Here is a 5,856-nt window from a genome sequence, read left to right on the forward strand (position 1 = left end):
TATATTAAAATTTAATTTTATTTGTTGAATTTTAATAGGGGAGGGATGGGTACCCGCAAGGGCGGGTTAGGATTTAACTTTTTACTACTCCCGGGTAAAAGTGGGGTGGTTCGATGCGAGTTATTGTAGGCCAGGGTGGCGTCGAGTAGGACAAAAACTTGCCCCCTACCTACCCCATTGCCACCTCTAGCCGGAAATTCCTTACCGGCGGATTTTTTAGTCCAACGCTAATTACTGGTGGATTTTCCGTCGCTATTTTCAATGGATTGTTGAGCCTGAGTTGATGATTACCGTCGGATTAATCCGACAGTACATCCGCCAGTAGGACATTTATTTTTATTTTTTATTTTGAGCACAGTTTAGCCACAACTAACAGTCAAATCAAATTAAAATTCTTGTTAACGAAATTATTATCAGAAATATAAAATTAGCAGAAATGAACAAATTATTTTATAAAAAATAAATGGTATGAATACAATAAAATATCACAAAACTAGAGTAATATACCCTAAACAAACAAAACTACATAAAATCCTAACCCCTATAGATCCTAGTAGTCGACGGCGGCGGCGGCGTCGTGGTCACCCTACTGAGGCGGCGGAGTAGGTGCTATCGTCGGTGTCCCACCAGTAGCATCGTTATTGGAACCAGTAGCGCCGTTGCCTCCAGCACGCATCTGCTGGCTATACTCCTCCATTTGCTGTCGCAGCCGCTCAAGCTGCTCCAGTTTCTCCGTTAGGTCCGAGCTGGCGGCAACGCGTGCAAAAATCTCTCGATACCTCTGCTCAGACTGCTCCTGCTGCTGGTAAAACTCCTGTGTTAGCTTCTGCACCTCCTCCCTCAGGTAGATAACTTCCTGAGGATAGCAAGGCTGGTGGCAAAGGCAGAGGTAGAGGAAGCCACGAACGTAGAGGAGCGGAGGCCACTAGCGAAGAACGAGCCCAACCCGAATCGTCGATTCTTACCAATCTCGTGTTTGTCTTCACGAAGGTCGCCGATACACCCGTATACCTTGACGACTTGGGCGAAGCTCTGTTGGCGATGTTCGTTAGACGTCGACACTTAAACTCCTCGTTATCTCTAAAACGAGCCTCCAGGTCACGCTTGATATTTGGACGAATCCACGAGGTCAGGTGGTCTTTCCCCTAACAAACATCGCTCATCATCTGCTGAAAACGTTTGGCTGCCCAGTGGTCGTTGATCTTCCGGATCATGAGGTTATGCTTCGCATCTCATATGAATTTCAACTGCACAAAGTGATTCACCAATATTAGTTAGTTGGATTAAAATACAGTTCAAATACAGTAAATCAATTCTAACCAAATTGGGTTCTTACCGCCCATTTCTAAAACTAGCGCTGTCTGGTCTCAGTTGGGATCTACGTGTAGGTCAGTCATGGATGGTTATACATGAACTTAATGACATCGGATATCTCCTGTGTGCAAGCATTGAGGTTTGGTACAAATCCGTCACAAACTTAACATAAACAAACTTAATATTATAAAATTGAACTCATGACTGCATGCCGCCGGGTCAAATCCTCAGCCGGATGACAGGCGATAGTGGAAGAGCATTCTGCTCGGGGGCATTGGAGGTATCATCCATCGCAGGCTCTGTCGACGGGGTTGCTACATCTGTAGGGGCGTAGCAGAAGGAAGCACCCAGTTCGAGTTTGGGACCATGATAAATTTCTTATTCGATAGACCCGCCTGTGACGTCATAGGGGTCGATAGGGGTAGCCGGGTTAAAGGGCGATGACAGGGAAGCCCTGGAAATTTGGTGGCAGCCTGCCCTCTACCACGATCACGTATTCTACTCGACCTACTTCTGCTGCCTGTGGTCATGTCTGTATAGCGAATATATTAATAACATATTAATAGCATAACAAACACCAACAAATAACAACATAAGAAGAAACTCAAGAAATAACAAATAATTCGAAAAGTGGTTTAGTTTAATAAATAAAAAAAGGAAATTACGTAGTGTTTTAGTTTCAAAATAATTAAATTAGACTTTTAAACCATTCTAATTTTATTCTAACAAAATATTGTAACTCTCAAAGTATTCTAACTTTGTTAATAATTTTTGAAAACATTCTAATTTTTAAAACATTCTAACAATCAAAAAATTTATCCTATGCAAATTCAAGAAAGCACAAAATCACATGATGAAACATCACTAGCAATACATACGACAAAGTGCTGTAATTAATCAGCATAAACCAGCAGTTTCAGCAATAATATGAATAAGCCAAATAAGTATTAAAATATTAATTTCATAACAAAGCAACAGCAACCAGTGAACCATCAAAACAGTTAAGCATTGCTCAAACAAATCCAACAACAATTCTTCAGCCAAATTAATAGTAAAATATAAAATTAATAATTCAGACTAATTGAAATAATCCCAGTAACAAGAATTAGCAATCTCAGTTAATAACTCCAAATACATTGAGTAGAGATCAAAACCTATCAATCTAACTAAATTATCCTAACCTAACCACCTAAAAATAATTTACAACAGAAATTAATCTACCTAAAATTAATGAAAATTCCTAACACCTAAAATCAACTAAAACAGAAATCAATCTAATTAAAATAATTAGAAGAGAGAAGAGAGAAAACCTGGAACAAAAATGGGCGGTTTGAGCAGCGGCGGCAAGGCAGCAGCGGCGGGAATACAAGACAAAGAAGGGGGCGTTTCGAGCATCGACGGCAGCAGTCTTTCTAGCAACAGCAGGGCAGAGCAGCATCGGCGGTTGGAGTAGCGGCGACAGGGGGTTGGAGAGAGACTGAGGGATGAGAGGTTAGAGAGAGAGTAAGAAAGGTGAGAGAATAGAGAGAGAAACCAATTTCAAAATGAAGGGGAAGAATGTTCGCGGTTCGAATTTAGGGAACGATAACCGTCGAATTTACCGGCGGATTAATCCGATGATAACATTGTGCATGTAATCAAAATGCAACGTTTCACTAAACAAGGTTCAGTGTCAGATTTACTCATCGGTAAATTCGACGGTAGCTAGCGTGCCAAAATTTATTTTTTCCTTCCAATTGTTATTATCGACGTTATCGTCGGAACATCAACTCCGACGGTAATATTTTAGGGTGACGAATTCATTGCCAATTTTGACAGAAAACTCGCCACTAATGTCCGACGATAAATATGACAGTTCGCAACGCTTTTCTTGTAGCATGTGGGAGGCATGATAGATGGTAGATTGGTGGTGATAGAAGTCAAGGAAGTTTAAGCATGAACAATTTTAGTTTTGAAGGAATGATTCAGTGATTATTATTCATTGTTTGAATCTGAGTTATTGTAGTTTGGTATCCACTGTAATTTCTAATTAAAAGCTATTTGATTTCATGACACCCCTATTGCTAGTTGATTCTAGCCACTTCACTCCAACATCAACCACTTGCGTGTTACCTCCATCTCCTCTAGAAACTACTAAATGATCAGAACATGTTCATATGAACTAACATACTTATTTTCCTTTGTAACATCACTAAAATTTCTGATAAGCTTCTCATACGAGTTCAATTTGCAATTTCTATCCGAATCAACATCTAACTATTGATCCCTAACAGCTCCAAACATAGTTAAACCATTTTCCTTTTCATGCCAACATTCACTAATAGCATGCCCTACAAACCTAAAGTTCTCATTGTCCTCCACAGGATCAAAAAAATTATAAGTTTTTTCTTGCTCGGGAAAAGGAGGTAGTGGTGGAGACATTGGAACAAAGTTAATTCATCATCCAAAAAATTGTCACTCCCACAAGCATTGACATTAACAGTGACAGAAGCATTTTTCTTTGACCTCATGTAACTAACTGGAGTCACAGGAAGAGAAAGGAGACTATGAAGTTCTAGCAATGCTGAGTCAGAAGTATCAACTTTTACCTTAGCAAGATGTGAAGGTGGTGATGTTGGAGAAAGGTAGCTACATTAAGATGGGTTTTAATCTGAAATTGAGAGAGAAGACTCCAGCAAGACCTTGACTTTCGAGTACCTCCAAAGAGCAATGCCAACGTTTCGAAGAGATTGAATGTAAGAAACATGTGCGGCAGCAAGAGCATACCTAGAATCAACGGCAACGTTGATGAGTCGGTTGCGGTCCCTACAGTCAAAGCTTCATTCTTTTGAGGTTTGGAGTTTGCAATACTAAATGATAAAGATGAACATTTGGAGAGTAGGATTTTATAAGTGTCAATGAATTAATTTCGGTGTTTTAACCAAATTTGAGACACCAATTTGAGCTGAACTCATTCTGTGTCCACATCATTGTGTAGTTAAGTGCCAACTTAGTACTTAACTGTACACATCAGCGACGTTAAAACGTCTGATAACTTTTGGACTAACGAAGATTCACGAATCTAAGAGTGAAAAATTTATTTGGTCATTTTAAAAAGTGAGAGATTAATCTAAAGCAAGTTAAAAATTTCAAAGACTATTTTAGACATTACCTCTATAAAAAAATAATAATAATAATAATAAATTGATTGTTTTAATTGATGTACTAATATTTTAGTCAATTAAATTTGGCATGGATATTATAAATTAATTCCGCTACACATCTTATAATTTTTATCAACCCAATCCAACTATATTTGGTTTAACGTTAAAAATATGGTTTAACGTTAAAAATATAGGAAGCATGTCGAATCTTCTTCCCAATATTTATTATTTATTTATATTTTCTACATTCATTTATTAAATAAAAATATTTTGGTAAACAATTTTACAATTAATTGTTATTTTTATATTAAAAATAATTAAAATGACATAGATCATGACTAGAAAATACTAATTTATAAGTACAAACATTCTTTCAAAACTTATGAAATAACTAAGTAAGTACTTAATAAATTGATAATTTTTATATAAGTACTTAATAAATTTATTGATTAAAATAAGTGTATAAATTGATTGGCTCTCCTTAAATTTAATATTACGTATTAAGTTTCCATTAGCGTTTGTATTTATCGAAATAACTTCTTTTGCTAATCTTATTTATCTTGTTTGAAAGTTGGGTTGTTTATTGTAAAAAGTAAAAACTCTCGCTCTCTTTAATGACAAAGTCAAAAGGGATTTAAATGATATATTTAAAATTTATTTTTCTTTTATTATCTTTTTTCCTTTTTTAACATTCATCTCTTTGTCAAGTTGTATTTATTATTACCTAAACTTTTCTCCATTTTTTAGCTGAGTTCCAACAAATCATTGAAATAAAAAAAAAAAAAAGTCTTTAAAGTTAAATTAGTAAAGTTACATTATATATGACGATAGATAGATGATAGATTCACAGTCTGTGTTCTTCATATCACAGGGTTCTGTTAAGAAAGATACACGGCTTTTTCGGCAGGTTGACTGTTGACCGGAGAATGGAGGGAGCGGGAAACAGTAACAGAACTTCACGCGCCCGTGAGAACAACGCGCTGGGAACGATGATGACCTCATCATGCACGGCACTAGTGCTTGCAGGTCCCACATTTAACATGGTTATTCCAAAAAATAATCCGTTTCATTATGCTCGCTTGTTAAATGGATTTTTAAAACATAAAAATAAAAAATTTATCAAGAACATATGTTAAATTTATTATTAATAAAAAATTTTAAATATTTTTTAATAAATATATTCAAAAATTAAATTTTTTATATTTTAATAAATATTTTTTAATTTATAATTTTAATATATGTTCTAAAAAAACAAAATATCTAAATTCATCTTAAAATAGCATCAATAATTGAGAAAAGACCTACCACCAACTAAAATAGATGTGTGTTCAATTATGTTGGCGGATTTTATGACGGGGAGAAGAGAGTACGTGACCGTACAAATGTATTTTGTTAGAGA

The 5,856-nt window shown here is 36.0% G+C and overlaps 1 long non-coding RNA gene across 1 annotated transcript in view; it reads left to right on the forward strand.

The window, feature by feature from the left end:
- LOC110268683 overlaps positions 994-5,856 on the forward strand; it is an 11,455-nt gene continuing 6,592 nt past the window's right edge. Inside the window, exon 1 of the long non-coding RNA XR_002357029.1 lies at positions 994-1,005. This is a non-coding gene — a long non-coding RNA (uncharacterized LOC110268683). The remainder of the gene's footprint in view (positions 1,006-5,856) is intronic.

This window comes from Arachis ipaensis, chromosome B02 (genome assembly GCF_000816755.2).
Source record: "Arachis ipaensis cultivar K30076 chromosome B02, Araip1.1, whole genome shotgun sequence".
Lineage (NCBI taxonomy): Eukaryota > Viridiplantae > Streptophyta > Magnoliopsida > Fabales > Fabaceae > Arachis > Arachis ipaensis.